The 18096-nt window shown below is 37.6% G+C and overlaps 1 protein-coding gene across 4 annotated transcripts in view; it reads left to right on the top strand.

Moving 5' to 3' along the window:
- ssbp4 (single stranded DNA binding protein 4) overlaps positions 1–18096 on the top strand; it is a 144865-nt gene that overhangs the window by 102554 nt on the left and 24215 nt on the right. The gene's annotated exons all lie outside the window — the stretch shown is intronic.

Below are 18096 nucleotides of genomic sequence, written 5' to 3'. Positions count from 1 at the left end.
TTCATGAACACACACTCACATGCATCAAATGACACTTTGACACACAGTAAACTAGAAGCACACTCCGAATGAGTTTTTCCCCCTCCTCTTTTCCAATCTGATAAACAAAGCTACACCCAGCAGCTGGTTTTCATAGTTGGGGAACAGGGAAATAGCTTATACGGTTTATATCAAAAAACAACAAAAACAACTGTCAACATCTGAGAAATGAGCCCGGAGTTTCCCTTTCTTAAGACAAAGGGCAGATGTAAGAAAAGGGAGAACACCCTATGTTGAAACAGTTGTCCTCGTCTTCCAAATCAACCCTATAAACATCAGATAGACGTCACATACACTATATGGACAAAGGTCTGATTTCATATTCATATACTTTCACTTGGAGTTGGTCCTTTTGCACATAAATTACTATGCTAAATTGCTCATTGCTATGGGCCCTTGAGCAAGGCAGTGCTGCAGCCTCAAGGGTACAGAATGAAAGAAAAAAGAAGACAGCATCAAGTTAGGAAGGAGCTGTACTTTACTGTGACGTTATACAAATTATTAACTTGGAAAAACTGAAAACTTTAAGTTGACTTACCTTCATTTTAACTCATTCAGTGCCAGCCATTTTAGAGCATTTTGACTAATTCTTAAAGACCCACAGAATATTTTGTACTATGACAATCTGAATTCTGAATTGGAATTAAAGAAAGATTAAAGTCTCTAATTGCATCAGAAGAATTAATTTTGTTTCTAGCTTGTTTTGTTCTTCTGTAATCAGCAGTTGAATAGAGGCAAGTTTCACACAAATCGCCAGTTTGTGACAAAAAGCTGAGAAAAATCGTCTTTTTCTGAAAAAATCTATCGGTGATTTTGAAGCATTTTTTTTTGCTTTAGTGACACCTCAACATTGGTTTCCTTTTATAAAACTACAAAAACAACTCTGAGACCAGGCTTTTGATGGCAACATTATTATTATTTTGCTTTTTATGTCAGAATTGAATGGATTTCTTACTGTATTTTGGCCTTCCTCCAAGTCTTCCCCCCCGTCAGTCTCCACACACGCAACTTCCTCCGTTTGCCCCATTTTTTTGATTGTTTTATCTCACCATCGAGACACTCTCAATAGTCCACTTAGTTCCATACATGCTCTCTCAAGTGTGAGCTGCTGGGAACTTCAGCATCAACGCCATTTTCTGTCTCTTAAACTCCTTTCCTCTCCCTCTGAGCTCTGACCATCACGGGTGATCTCTCATCCAAAGGTGCTCTGTTGCCACCTACATGTCACCAGTTGGTCACTACATCATAGTACAAGTTAAATATTCACCGGAAAGCTTTGTCACACTGTCTCCTAGCAACCCCAGCCGAAAAACCCAATTCGAGAATTTGAGAACAATTTAATGAACAAGTCCATGTCAATTAAATCAATTGTGTTCATCTAATTCATTAACTTAACCCATTTAGGTGTTAACAATTGAAACAATTCAACGAACTTGCACTTACCTACTTAAACTTTGTATTGAACATTTTTAGAAGATCCAAGCATCCTGTGTCGTGACAAGGCACATTTATTTGTATAGTACATTTCATACTCAAGGTAATTCAATGTGCTTTACATGATTAAAAAGACAGAAAACATCACACAGTTTAAAAATCAATAGGACCATGACATTATTAAACAGAGTTTTTGAGATGAACACTAAAAACATTAAATCAACAATGAAATGATTTTAAATCTCCTTCGCTTTTTAGACAGTAGAGAAAAATTAGTGTCTTTAACTTGGATTTTAAAATCTTCGGATTGAATTCTGACACAAATCCAGAAAGGTTTTAGGGCATCATCTTCCTCACACACTCCATACACACCCTTGTTGATGGGACTGTCCATAACTGTGGTGTAACGTAATACTTTTAGTGTGATTGGCTACAAAACAACCTGGACACTTGGTGACGTTTCAAAATGAATTTAAATTTTAAAATGCTTTTTCTGTTAAAAAAGTAAGTAATCAACAGATTAAATGATTAGTTGACAAAAGTCTGGCTAACGTCTGTCTTAAAAACAATTGTCCTTTGTTGGAATAAATTAGTAAACATTCGTAAACACACTGAGAGCTGTCAGCATGTTACACATATTTCCTCTCGTGAAACATTTTGTATGCCTGACGTCTAAGTATGTATAATGCGAGGTTGTATTTCCATTTGTCACTTTTTTTTCCCCTTCATCTGGTTGATTGACAGCATTCTGTGTGGTGTGATAGAGTGTGTCCGTGTGTGTGTGTGTGTGTCCGTGCGTGTGTGTGTGTGTCCATGTGTGTGTGTTGTGCGTGTCAGGTCGTGGAGAATGTTAATGATGTATGAGCAGTGAGCAGTCCAGGGAAAAAGCTATCTGACGCTGTTGCGTGAGTGACATTTCTTTCCAAAAATAGACTGTGTGCATAACAGACAGACAGACAGACAGACAGGCTGAGGAAACAAAGGAAGCTGCATGTTCTTTTTGTTCCTTTGCTCTTCATTTTTTTTATGGACTCAAATCCAACAATTAATGCAGACATACAGAGCAAACCTGCACAAAATTCAACAGCAAAGACTAAATGTTCTCTGCAACTTCATAAACGTATTGCCACAACTATGGGGCACCGATTGTAAAGTTGCCCATCCTAGAATAACCAGCAACTTTTTGCAACATTTAGCAACAAACTACGTTTTCTTTTGACCAGATTTACAGCAATATTTGTGAAAAAAAATTATCATTCATATATAATGTCAATGTTAAATCTAAGTGTTGAATCTAAATCTAAATGTTAAATCTAAATATTACATTTCAATTGAAATGTTAAATTTAAACGCTAAATGTTAAATATAAATCTTAAATGTTAAATCTAAATATTACATTTCAATTGAAATGTTAAATCTAAACGCTAAATGTTAAATATTAATCTCAAATGTTAAATATAAATCTCAAATGGTAAATATAAATGCTAAATGTTAAATATAAATATGTTCCATCTATTGTTTTGTCAATGAGCTTTCATTTTGGTACTTCTGGTGAATTTGCATCTTAGCTAAATATTTAGATTTAATATTTAGATTTAAGATATACGACATTATATTTTTACGAGAAAAGTAAATATCACAACTATTGCTGTAAATCTGGTCAAAAGTAACAAAAAAATGCGTGTTTTTTTTACACGTGGTTTGTTGCTAAATGTTGCAAAATGTTTCGGCTTATTTTAGCGTGCGCAACTTTACAATCGGCGTCTCACACACAACAGCAGCATTTCATCATGAGCTTCAGATTAAAGCGCACACACACACACACCTTTTCCTGCTTTAGGTCACTGACATCCTTCTCCCAGTGAACTAATGGCTGCGGTCCATGCTCAAAGTGCAGGCTACTTATCCTGCAATGCTCTCATTCATTCTAGTGAAGTGGGAGGCAGATTTACCTTCCTTCTCGTTGTTGTGGAGAATGCACTCCTATTCTAAATGCACTCGAGGGATGTCAATACTGACATGTCAGATGAGTGGACAATGATTTTGAAGGATTTTGAATGAGGGTCACTTGGTTTAGTGATTGGGTTGCTGCCTTTTAATGCTGGAGTCATGAAATCACATCACCGTGCTGTTGGCGCCCAGTTTGTCTCCCTCTGGGTGTGTGTTCGACTAGTGGTTCTCAAACTTTTTTGACTTAAGTACTCAAGTATTTCTGAACCCAAGTCCCCCCTTTGTCCAACTACAACATTTTGCTTAGAAAACTATTTAAAAACAACCATAGAGCATAATGAGGGAATGAACGAGTGATAACACACATTTTAAAGAATCTCATTTTGTAAATAAGTGAAATAAAACAGTGTTTTTGTGCATTGGTTCCCAACCTTTTTTGGATCATGGTTGAATTTTGATGACAGGAATTTCTGGTGACCCCAAAAGACATTTTTTTCTAGAAATGTTTTTTGATCATTTAATCATGTTTGAGTTCTGATATTTGTTTTAACTGCATTTTAGTTCAAACTAATATCACAAAATGAAAGTATATATATGTGTTGTTTAAGATTGTGTGTTGTTTTCATTTGAAATTAATTATGATAATTAAAAAACTTAAAATTTCAGGCGACCCCAAGGTTGAAAAATGTTGATTCTAGTGGCTTCTGTGGATAAATAAATAAATAAATAAATAAATGATTGATAAAATGAATATATAATATTTCACTTTGTTATTGTCATTTTTAATGTAAACTCAGGCTTATGTTGTTTTTTTTTAAACACCACTATAGTAACACGTGCATGTGATTGTTATCCCCCGCCACAAAGGAAGGAGGATATAGGTTGAGCTCCATGCGTCCGTCTGTCCAAGTTTAAGGGGACAGCTTTTCACAGAAACTGTTTAACATAGAATAATCAAATTCAGTGTGTGGCTTCAGGGTATCAATACCTTGCTGGTTATTGCCCTTGTTCCGTTTTTCTTTACTCTGGATGAGTTTGTGTGTTTTGACCTAACACTGTTGTCGTAGCAGTCAGAAGTCGCCATCTTGAAAGCCCATGGCCTACTGGTATCTACTAAGTTCTTGTATTTTTGTCTTGAAAAAAACATATCCTTGTGAGTATGTTTAAGTGTACTGTTTGATAACACTCCTAAAACTGTGTTTGTGAAAGTTTAGCATAAACGGTGTGTTATATAAATCAGCGCCGACCGCGGTAAATGTTAGCATGAGCATATACATGGGTTTTCCATAGACATTAGCATGAAGCTAGCAGACTTTTTGTATAGTGGTATTTTTTATCCCCTGCCACAAAAAAGGAGGGGGTATAGGTTTGAGCTCCGTCCGTCCGTGCGTTCGTCCGTCCGAATTAAAGACACCCTTTCTCAGAAACTGTTTAAAATAGGATAACCATATTTGGTGTGTGGCTTCTGGGTATCAATACCTTGATGAAATTCGAAAATGAGAAGCGCACAATTGTTTTTTTCTGGAGTTGTTTTCCTTGTTCCGTTTTTTTTTTTTGGCTGGGGATGTTGATGACTATTGTATTATTTGGCTTATTTGTTGGCCAATAAGTGGTGTGAAGAAAGAAGTTTGGCTTTTACATGAATTTATTCTATAGTTTTTATCATTTCCGGTCATATCAAGCCTGGGACCAAGACAGACATTATTTGTTAATTTTCCTCTCTCTCACTCTCTCTTTCTCTGAACTGCAATTGTGTACCCCTAGGGGTACACGTACCCCCATTTGAGAAACACTATGTTAGCCCATAATGGACTGCAGCATGTTCAGGGTGTCCATTACTTTCTGCTAGCAGTTAGCTATTTAGCTTAAGTCCAAAACAACATTATTTCTCTCAGCCTGCTAAACTTAAAGCTAATGGGGATGATAGCATGCTTTATAACACATAGTGTCGGTCTCATTGAACAATAAATCGAAGGTATTTCTTTCAAAAAACTGGAAAATGTACACATAAGGAAATGTCAAAGATTTAAATTGCTGCTTTTAAGTTTGTTGACAAATGGTCATGTGACGTTAACTTTGAAAAAGTTTCGTGCATTGCATTGTGGGGTTGGGAATCTCGTAGAAAGTTTAAAGTTACATTTCTGAAATGTAGGAAGTGTTTTTAATTCATTGTTATTCTTGGTGGTTTATGGCATTCCCCTTGTCATGATGTCACGCTGCGAGACAATACGTTTCGTCTATATTCGTGCGCTAAAGGCTAAAATATCAACATCGGCCATTGTTCTCACGCAACATTGAATCCAAGAAAACATCAAGAATCTCACTTTGACAGTGTTTTTGGTGTCGCAATGACATCAGTAGTGCATGAGAACAACTTTTGGATTGAATAAAGGTACCGTTTAAAAAATGTTTGGAATCCTCCCCAGCAGCTTTAATGTGATTTATTTATTGTATTTATTTTAGTTTTTACATGTAGTACATTCACAAGGTAGAGTGATAACACAACACACTGTTCCTTCACAGGTCTCGCTTTAGTTTGTATGGTGTGGTGAGTCAGCACAGGATTTTTCTGCAAATGTAGAAATGTTTGTAAATGTGAAATAATTCAAATGGTTGAATGACAAAGGAAATTACTACATTGTTCACTTGATGTTTCCTGTGATTAAATGTGTTGTGCTTTTGTTGATCCACCCTGATCTAAAAGTTAGTAGTGTTGTAATGCACACATGCAATTTAAAAAAAAGAAGATATTTTAATAACAAATGTAGTCATGTTCAGAATGCTCTTTAACTTATTTGCACAAAAACAAAAGAAAAAGCTTAGATTTGTTGTTATTTATGTTAGTATGTCATGTTGTTTGCATCACCCGAGATCAAATTGTATGTTTCCCATCAACTAAAAATAACACTTCCGCTGTGGAGGAAGCAGATACATTTTTTGAATTGAAATGAATGCAATTTTCTTTAAACACTACTTTAGTGACACGTGTATGTGTTTTCTTTTTTTCTTTTATTCTCAATTTGTATTATTTGGCTTATTTGTAGGCCAATAAGTGGCGTCACTGCCTCAAAACAAGAAGTTTTGCGTTCACTCCCACTGGTCTCTGTGGAGAGTTTACATGTTATAATATTGGTTTTTCAGGATGCTCCAGCTGCTCCCACTGACCAAAAACATGTATGTAATCTGTTACCTAATGAGTTCATAACGTGTAGCTGTGATTGTGTATCTCTGTGTGCGAGGTTTGTGTTCAACAATCCCTGAACAGGATCGGTGGGTATTGAAATTAGATCCCAAGGTGGTTTCTCGCAGATAGTGGTATGTGAGGAACAACAGACTAGGGAACAGGGGTGGACTGGGACAAAAATGTTGTGTCCAGACCGGCCCACTACATTATCAGCAGACACCATGTAGAAGCCGTTTTTAAATCAGTAGCTGGGTTTCCAGAACAGATTTTTGCAAAATAAAAGCAATATTTTTAAATGTTGACAAAGTATAATTGCACTTTGAACGTGTTTCTATTAAAGGCTGTTTTGGGCAGGAGCCTCGTAGTTCCCGTGAAAGCTCCAAACATCCTTATATCACTCCATATTCCTTTGTTGTTTCACGCCCAATATGGCAGTAATAATGTAGTAATAAGTATAATGCTAAGAAATGTCTCGGTCTCCTCTTCTGTTCACACGTACCACGTCATGTTTACTCGGAGAGAAGTGGTCATGTGACCAGATACGTCACGTTCTGTGACGTGTATTTGCGGAAAAGGTGTTTCCATAGCACTTTTGCTTTTTTTTTTTTGTCTCTCTTTTTGCAGTGAAATAAATGTATTTATTTTATTGCTTAATTGTGACCATCACCAGCCCTCCCTAAGAAACATTTTATTATAGGGAGGATATAAAAAGGGAGAGCAGTGTTACACCTAGGTGAGGGGGTGCTGGGGGAGGGGGAAGGGAGCAGGGAGGAGAGACTCAAGGCAGGAAATAGAAAGGGTGGGGAAGAATAGATTATTTTAAAATGAGAGTGAGATGTGAAATTGTATTAGAACATATTGTGCTTATTGTGTTGTGTAATCAAGCCAGTCTGGTGACAAGTGTGAAGCTGAGCTATAATGGTGGTGACTGTGGACAGGGGGAAAGAGTCAGTGGTAGTACCTAAAGCAGGTATTTGGGATCAACGTGTCTAAGATTAAGCCCAGTACGAGTTTTATCCCACATCCCAAGGCGTGCCAGTGCATCGTAGACCAGTGTATGTGTAAAAACCGCTACTGCAAAAACCAGGAGCCGTCCCGGGCCCGCAGATGCTGTCAGGCCAGCAGAAAGAGTGGGGGCCAAGGAGTCCCAGGCCACCCCCCCATGGCCGAGCACCTCTTTTTACTTATTTGCTTTGGCCATTTTGCAACTTCCTGTGTTCCAGTTTTGCCCCTTTTCAAAAAATTCTGACACTTTTTCCAGACTTGAGGTACCTTTTGTCACTTTTCATCCCAATGAGCTAACTTTTGCCCAATAAACACCACTTGTTTCCTTTTTTCCTACATTTTGCCTTATTTTGTTCCACATTTTGCCCTTTTTCACTATTGTTTTCTCCCGTTTTGCTCATTAAAGCTACCCTTTGCCTTCACATATGACATAGTTCCTCTTTATTTGCCCATTATTTAGAAACTCGTGACTGCTTTTGGCCCATTTTAGTCACTTTAAACTCTTTTCTTGCTACCTTTTAGCCCCTTTTGGATAATTTTTGGCCACCTATTACCATGGCTACCTCCACTCGCTCATCAAAACTAGCCGGATCGGCCCACCGGGACGATGCCCGGTATGCCAGATGGCCAGTCCACCCCTACTTGGTTGGACTGTACAGAAAGAGCCAATGGTGGAACCAGAAAGATAGCCAACACAATGAACCTGATGTGGACAAGTGGAATATTGATAGAAGTATCAGTAAATGTATGGATCTGGGATATGATCCTATTCCACTCAGCATCACAACCCAAAGTAAGTAAAACGACAAGAGGAGAAGCAGAAAGGGAAGACAGGTGTAGGTAATAATAATAGAGAAAAAGAATGAATATTCATATTCATAATGCATATATTTATCAATTCCCTGTATTTGAAGTGCTGCATCTTTAGAACATAATGAAATAAATAAATAAGAATCCAAAGTCAAAGGCTGGGTGTTTTAGTGAAGGTAATTGCAGCTCTTCAGGGACAACGCCACAAAGCACAACAAGAGGATTAGGTTTGATTATACATTCAAGCACAAGCAATCCAGGTATCAAAGACAAGTTTAAGAACCTGTTCAGTGTTGACACATGGCGAGCACGCAGCGAATTAGGGAGACATCTGTTCTTGGTGATTTATTCGTCAAAGGTGAAACACATCTCCAGGTGTACTCTGGTCAGCGTTACAAAGAAACAAATATGCCAAGTGGGTTTTTATTTGTGCCAAAGAGGAGGCAGGAGTCTGTCGTGGACTGATTCTAACAGTCTGTGGTGATGTTTGTCATCCCTGCTACGAACATTAAACCTCAGTGTTCAGGTTACTGCTGCGTCTCATAGTGAAACACTGAAACACCGATAATCTGTGCAATTGTTTCATTTCTCTGTTTGCATTGAATGGGAGGTTAGAAGTTTAGGAGATACACTGAAGGATTCATTTCTTAGAAAAGAGCAGTGACAAGTTTTTACTCGTGAAACCATTGAAAAGATGGTGGTCTTTTACTCTTATCGCTGCTTATCCTTGAAAGGACACTGACAAAAAGCGATACCTACCAAATCTCCTTGAATGACAGACACTCAGGAATGACAGGCACTTCTCAGCAAATGTTTTCCCTCTCTTTTGTCAGCCTTTGGCACTGTTCGACTCAGCCATGCCACATTGGTATCAGTCACTTCACTTTAACAGTGATTGGAATGTAGCTTTAGTATCTGAAAAGAATGCTTTCTCGCTCTTTTTTTTTTTTGGCTGAAAGCTACTCATCACCATCATTTTTATCTGTTCAGTAATAATTTGAGCCCATCTTTGTTTATTTTTACCATTTTTCTGCAACTACACCAAACTTGTCATATTTTAACCTGTTTTAATCACTTTTTCTTGCCATATTTTTACTTCTTTTAATGCATTTTTGTGACATTACTCCCACATATTTCAATGCCTTTCCTGCACATTTCTTCCACTTTTAAGACATTTTGGGGACTTATAAACCCTTTTCACCACTTTTCTCACCTAATGTTACCTATGTTGACCCATTATTGAAACTTTTAACCTCTTTTCACCATATTTCAGACTTATTTTTGCCAATTTAACCACATTCACAGTTTGTCATGCCCAATATTTGCCAGTTTAAACAAATTATTCCACTTTGAATACTTTGAACCCTTTTCTGTCCATTTTTAGCTGCTCTAATTTGCAAGTTTTAACCGATTTCTGTGGTTTTTAAAGCCCCATTTTATTACCTTCATTACATTTTTGGTCACTTTTAACCCATTTTATTTCTGATTAAACAAGGATTTACATCTTTAAGATGACTACTGTATGTGGGGCACAAATAATAATAAACTTCCTGGATAACGGTGGATTTTATGCAGATAAATAAATAAATGTGGTTATCACAGATTCATAGAACAATGGACCATCATTTTGCTGACTTTATGGATGGTCCCCCAAAAACTTCTCCCCTTTATTCCCCCTTATAGATGACTCTGTCTCCACATGACTGTTCTTCAGTGTTCATGTCTATGTTCAACCACCTTCAAGTACATTTATTTTGGGGGTCCTGACCTGAAAAGGTTGAGAACCTCTGAATTAGATAATGTGTATCTGTGAAAGTTGGCTTGTTGAATTAGACTAATCCCCTGCCATGATTAGGATGATCTGTGCTTGGTTTAAATGCAGGAGTGGCCAAAGTCCTACAACTTGTTAATGCCTTCCCACTCAACACACTCAAGTGAATTAGTAGGAAAAACCAGAGCAATCAATAGCACTATGTCATCAGCAAAAGGTGTCACAATTCTAATAACTGAAAAGTACTGCCCTCTTAGATCTAAACCATTACTGTGCATACAGTTTCTGTGCTTTCACACGTGTTCAGATCATTGTTTAGGAGAGGGCATGCCATTCATAGCTAGACTCCTTGACTCATTGTTTCTTCTTCTCATCGAATGTGTGACCTGTGTGACGTTCAAACAATGATACTGCAAATCTGCTGCCCAAATCCTTGTTACAGTGGTCGGCGTGGTCGTTAAAATTATTTAATACCCACCCCATGTTCCTAAATGTCTGTCAGGATTTCTCATCTGTCCTTGGGGGAGAAAAAAAACCCAGATAATATATATTTGCATCGCCGATCTGACACGTTTTTGGGTTTTTTTAGCTTTGCACCATGAGCTAGCAAGAGAGCCATGGCTGCCACCATCGCTGTCTCCGGAATGCAAGAAAGGAATGACAATGAGTGTGCAGTGTATGTGTGTGTGTGTGTGTGTGTGTGTGTGTGTGTGTGTGTGTGTGTGTGTGTGTGTGTGTGTGTGTGTGTGTGTGTGTGTGTGCGCGAGCGTGTGCATGTGCGTGTATGTGCGCATGTGCCGTGTTTTTCCTCCTGGCTTTGTTTGTTGTGTTCAGTGATGCAGGTTGCTTTGTGCTCTCCCTATTTCTCTCTTTCTGTGTTTGCGTGTATGGTTGAGTGTGCGTGTGTATGTGTGTGTCCACTAGTTTGATGGCAGTTACACACTGCCCTCTAGTGTTTCAAGCTAAAAAAAAATAGAATTCTCAGAAGAGTTCTCTCTCTCTCTCATTCCCTCTCTCGCTCTCTCCTTCTGTGTGTGTGTGTGTGTGTGTGTGTGTGTGTGTGCGAGCGGTCCATCAGGAGAAGCGGTGTGGGCCTTCCTTAAGCTAAAATGAGTGGTGGTGGTGGTGGTGGGGGGGGTTGCGTTGATGGGTTTGTGGTTCTGTGCCAAGCTGTTATCTCCTTAGCCGGGTAGAAAATGATTTTATTAATTGCTTCATTTAACGCTCCCTGTAACCCCCCCCCCCTTACTACTTCCCACCCTCTCCTACACAAGTACACAAATACTGCACGTACAAACAGACGTGCTTGCACACACACTCAAACCGAGCTACTTTTGAAAGTTACCTCAGCGACAGCCCAAATGCTCTCCTTCTCTCTCTGCAGGGACTTGTAGAGAGAACAGTGCAGCCATAAAGGCCATATGCCAACCCATTCACATGTAATAGCAGGACGGCCCAGGGAGGCCCAACCAGAGAAGCTGTGCTCCATTAAGGCACATTATAGGGAAGAACAAGCATGGAGCACTGCACATGTTTAAATGAGGGTGTGTGTGATGAAAAAACTAGAGAGTGCATTACCAAAAGTATTGGTACTTGACTGTGCTTGGCCTGATACACCAGCTTTGGGCTGGACCCTTTTTGTCCAACATCAGTGCCTGATCACAAAATTAGCACTTAAAGATCAGTTCATATTCCCACAAACGCATTCCTAGACCTTCTGGTGGAAGGTTGTCCAAGGATGAGGGCATTGGTCACGTAACAAATAATTAAGTGGTCTGGTAGTCAGACGGTCAGAGGTTCAAAACCAACCTAAGCCATCACTGTGGGATGTTGAGCAAGTCCTTTAACCCTAACAGCTTGTGTTGGGTAATAGCGTCTGCTAAATGAAATTGTAATTGGATAATGATTCACTTTTGGCAGTATAGTCCAGTGCTTCTCAAACTTTTTTTTCTCATTTTTCTGGATCCTAGTACCCCCCCCCTCCCTTTGTCCAACTACAACATTTTGCATAGAAAACTATTTTAAAACAACCATAGAGCATAATGATGGAATGAACGAGTGAAAGCACACATTTTAAAGAATATCATTTTGTAAATAAGTGGAATGAAACGGCAGTGGTTCCCAACCTTTTTTGGATCATGATCCGATTTTAATATCAAGATTTTCTGGCAACCCCAAAGAATCAGTTTTTGATCATGTTTGAGCTCAGATATATATTATTTTAACTGCATTTTAGTTGAACTAGATTTATATTTCACAAAGTGAAAGTATAGAAATACTGTTGTTTAAGATTGTGTGTTGATTTAATTTTAAAAAAGAATAATCATTCAAAAATGTCAAATATCTATTTACATTTTTCTGAAATTCCAGGCGACTCCACATGGGTACCCGACCCCAAGGTTTAAAAACACGATTTTGGTGGCTCCTGAATAGATTTCTATTTATAGTTTTTATCATTTCTGGTCATATCATGCCTGGGGTGGGACCACGACTGACCCTGTATTTGTTAATTATCCCCTCTCTCTCTCTCTCTTTCTCTCTCTCAAGTACCCCCTGTGGTGTCATCACGTACCCCTATTTGAGAAACACTCATATAGTCTACATCAATTTTAAATATTACATCATGGAGACCTCATAAAGATACAATTACCAGAAGCACGTGTACTCTTGATGAGCTGTTAAATGTTGCTGTTTTTGTGTCTGATCGAAAGGTTCAGGAGATGAACACTGGGACCAGTGCAGGTCTAGACTATTGTGTGTGTGTATGTGGATGTGTGCGTGCAAGGGTGTGTGCGTACATGCCAGTCTGTGAGGTTGCAGCAGCTGGGTCAGTGCAGACCCTGCAGGGGTGTCTTGTTAGACACATACACACACACACACACTCACAACCACACACGCATTGGCACGGCAACAACAATAACCTCTGAGGTCAGGCGGAGCTAGCGCTACATTAGCCTCGGTGTGAACCTGCTGAGAGAAAGAGCGAGCCAATACAGCTGGTGTTAACCACCCAAAGCACACGCACACACACACACACACACACACACACACGCGCACGCAAAGAAGTACAAGATCCAGAGCACATTGTGTGTTTTCCTAAATGAACATTTTGTGCACACTGTTGAATAAATGACTGACGGTCTGCATGTTGTGTGGTAATAAGTGGTTAGAGTAAAAAGCTACTGTGGTTGCAAAAGGATGAATGGATAGAAGAACTTCATTGCAATGAGCTGTTTCTATGTCTCTGTTAGTGAGCAGTTTCCTCTCTTACATACGAACTCACATCCCTGCCAAATTGTGCACGCTTCAGCAGTGACTCTGGCAGAGCAGCAGTGCTGTGTCGATGCCAGTACGGACTCACTTGCGTGGAGCTGTCAGTCTGCCCTTGTGGGGGTTTTTTTTTTTCCCCCACTGCAGCAGCACCAAAAGGTTGAGCTCAGTCGGGGTGCCACCGCACCAGCCGAGCACTCGCTCAGGGAGGCTGGTGCGACGGGCAGGATGGGCTGAGTGTTTGTGTGAAGTCAGAGCGATGTCGACGTTTGCTTCCCTGAGGTTTAAAAAAAACAGAAAAATAACCACAACTCAAAATAGACTGCTGAAAATTGAAATTATAGCTATATTATGCACATTAATGATGAAGCGAAAGGCATTGGTAAATGGTTATATTTTGATTAATTGGTACTAAAGCATTTGTGTTTTGTCGTTAGTTTTGTGTTTTTTGTTAACCCTCCTATTAGAGCTGGAAGATTTTGCCTAAAAAAAAAATCTCAGATCTTTTAAAGAAAAATTTGAGTTTTGTTTCATTTTAGTTTTCCTCTTCAATTACAGTATATTCCCCTTCTCTCTCTAAAAATATTTTCTGCAACCCTTTTGGAGGTGCACCATTACTTGCTTTATATATCATTTGGACAGTTTTGAGTTGGATGAAATCTGTGAGTTTTAAATTTGGTGTTTTAAAGAATAAATAATTTGTGTTTTCTCTGTATCCTGCGTTATATATCAGCCTGATGGCTCTTTTTTTTTTTTGCAATAATCAATAATGGTTGGATGTTAGACCCTAACCATAGACAGTAGGGCTGGGTGATTTTGCCAAAAAAAAAAAACTCAGATATTTTTAATCCCAAAATAAAAAGTAAATGAGACTCTGTCATTCAACTATTTCAAGCTATAACCCATGTTTAAGCAAAAGTGCAACAGCAACTTCACAGTAGCTTCAATTTTCTGATTAAGAAATCAGATAACTACATATATATATATTAGGGATGTAACGATTCACTCAACTCCCGATACGATTCGATTCACGATACTGGGTTCACGATACGATTCTCTCACGATTTATTTTACAAAATGGGACTGTAGACAAATTTTTTTTTTTTGGAAAAAAACTAGAAAATACGGTACTATTTTCCTTTTATTTTTCATTGTCAAAAGAATTCCTTGATAAACAATTCAAAACAATGCAATTTAACTAACAATAAATCTAGAATGAAATAAATAAAGGAATAATACAAATGAAAATGAAGCCTATTAATTTAAATTCTGGTTCTAAAATAAACAATGCAAAACTGCATAATAGTTATTTTTCTTTTAAAAGTGCAACTGAAAATGTATTTTGTGCCTTAACAATTGGACTTTAAAAAAAAAAAAAAACCGTGATTGCAATGATTTACGTCATATTTGTTTGGACCAGCAGAGGGCGCTGGTAATACAGTGGTTGGTTGGCATGCAGATATCTTGCAGTGAAGAAGAGAAGCTATGCTAGCAGACAGAGCTAATAGAAAAACGTGACTTTTACAGAGATTCAAGTAATATTACAGATATTCTTTTGGTGCTTAAGGGGTAATGAATCATTTATTAACATATTTAAGAGTAGAAGGCGGCCAGAAAGAAAGTATTAGCAGACTCCGCCCGCCGCCTACACTTGTGGATAGAAAAAAAAGTACTGCGATTCAAGTTTCAGAAAATCGATATCAACCGTGATACCTATGAATCGATTTTTAACTGCCTTACGATTAATCGTTACATCTCTAACATATATATATATATATAGGTGTGTATAAGCCTTGCTTTAACCTACACCCTTTCGGCAGATTTCGGCAAAAAATCATGTGCTTTTGTATTCTCTTAAATACATCGTCAACACATCATTTCCCTTTTCACTACACAACTGGACTCACACCTGCTCACACAGTACACACACTGTACTCTGACACAGTCTACTCTGCACATGAAACCGCTCCTCATGCAGGATCTCATCTTTGCACTGCTCACACACACACACACACACACACCTGTAATGTTACCTGATCAGAGGCTCTGGCAGGCTGGGGGATAAGCCATGCTCTGGCAGTGGGTGGTCTGTTATCTCCATGTTGACGCGGGGCTGGAAAACAGATCTGTGTTGGGGCGGCTGCTGCTGCTGCTGCTGCCGCCGCCGCCGCTGCCGTTGCTGCTGGAGTCAGATGGAGTTACTGTGCAAAGAGACAAAAGAGTCAAAGTTCACCCCGTCCTGGGACAAAATAATACATCAATTTTATATAGCGCTTTTTTGGGAACTCAAAGTGCCTTGCCCAAAGGCACAATGACAGATACCACTGGAGCGACTGTCCCCCACTGTGGCACCTGGAATTCTCAGTGGTCTCCCATCAACTACTAACCAGGCCCAGACCTGCTTAGTGTCCCAGTAGAGTTTGACCGATACGGGATTTTCAAAGGCCAATGCAGATACCGATTTTTTTTTTTTTTTTAAATTTCAGCCGATGGACGATTCCTAAAGACGATTTCTGAGGCCGATATACTTTTTTTTTTTTTAAAGCACATTGATTATGAAAGACAATTGAAACACTCATGATATAAATGTATATATTAGAAATTAAATTAAATACACCAATAGAACTCTTAACATTTATTGAACTTTAAATATACCCGTACACAACCAAGTAAAACAAAAATTGATCAGGCACTATTATATCCTATTATAAGAGCTTTTTATTTGTAAACCTATTGGCTTCTATCTCTCCCATGCACATGCTATTATTATTATTATATATATATTCAAACATCCGAATTGATGTTTTTTAATGTTTTTTCTGTTTTCCTTTAATTGCTACTCTAAAGTGCAAAATAAAAAATGTGAAAAAATAAATACTGAAAAAAGCTCTACTTCCGAGATCTAACGAGATCTGGCAATGACAGGCTGGTATGACCACATGTGCAGACTTTTGTTGTGCTTGCTCTGAGAAATTCACTTTAAAACCGGGTTGAGGTTTCAAAGTAATTCTGTTCTCTCACCAAATGGATTGAGTTTGAATGTTGGATGGCTTTTTGGAAAGAAAACACCTGAACTGGGTTTGCTTTGGCCTTTGGTTCTTGGCTGTTCTGACTCTTTGCAAATGAACCCAGGTATCATTAATACAGTTTAGAAATATTTTATTTTATTATCCTCTTGATTGCAACCCACTAGGTGAATTGATCAGACTTCATCCCAGTAATTAATGATTTTTCTACATGAAAATCAATGTGACCCTTTAGGAATGTTATTACACATGCTTCATGCTGGTTTTATCAGATTGTATTGTAATTATTTGTTAAAACCTTCTTGGTTGTTGGATTTTGGCAGAAACAATCAAATAGAAGCAAAGTTTTAGATAATGTATCTTATAACATCATGTGACATTTAACCAGTAAGAACTTACCAGAATGACATTTTGATGTGGAAATGTTATTATTAATTAAAAGTGACACGTGATAAATATATTTTTACATGTAGTTGTTACATTTATACTAATAAAGCTGATTTACAGATTCATTTAATTATAGATATCAGTAATAATTGTTTCCATTGTCGGAATAACAGTTATAAATATCTACAATTATTTATACACGTTTAAAAAAAAACAATTGTGATTAGTATTAAAAAAAAACAAGTATTTTACCATTTCAGATATCAAAAAATGCATTCTGGATATATTGGACATATCCGATTATCATTTAATTGATACGTAGCACAAATCAGCATGTTTATTTTGGACACGCCTTCTGATTATCTTGTGCATTTCACATATATTCCACATACTAACAGTTTCATTCTAGATTTGTCATTTTGACTTGTGGAAATTCCTATTTTTCATATCTAAAATTCTATTTTTACTAGTTATTAAAGGATTTGTTGATATCTCAAATAAAATGATTACTACTAAAAATCACATTTTCACTAGTTATTTCACTTTCATCTAATTTTGAGATATCTGAAATACAATTATATATATATATATGAAATTACATTCTTACTAGTTACAATCCCAATTTTAGATATCTAAAATTCCATTTATGATATCTGTAAAGTAACAACAATTGTAGACGTCAACAAACCCACCTGTTAGATGTGAATTGTCGATATCTTCAATGGGAATTTTAACTAGTGAAAATGTAATTATTGATATGAACGATGACTATTGTGATTAGTGAGAATAGATTTGTAGACATCATGAATTATATCTGCAACTAGTCAAACATACATTGTGAATATGTCGACTTGGAATTATGAAATGTAAAAATTGAATTATGGATGTAACTGTAAGTGATTTGACATTTTGACGAGTTGTAATTAAGTTACAGATATTTACAATGACAATTTCCACTCGTGAGAATAGAATTTTAGATATCATTCATTACAATTGTAACCAGTCAAAAAACTATTGTTAATATCTACAATTCCCTCTACTGATTAAACTGTTCGCCATAGTTGGACACACCAGCTAAAAATGTACATGCTTTTTTATTCATACTTTTATTATTTGATCATGAACTCTTCTAGTCGATGTGTTTATTGTTGTTTTTGGATACATGGAGTAGGGAATCAGACCCGTAACCATGAGAGAATCCTGTTTTTTGCATTTCTGTC

This window comes from Gouania willdenowi, chromosome 4 (assembly GCF_900634775.1).
Source record: "Gouania willdenowi chromosome 4, fGouWil2.1, whole genome shotgun sequence".
NCBI lineage: Eukaryota > Metazoa > Chordata > Actinopteri > Blenniiformes > Gobiesocidae > Gouania > Gouania willdenowi.
Note: the sequence above shows the minus strand (reverse complement) of the source record. Positions and strands in the feature narration are given on the sequence as shown.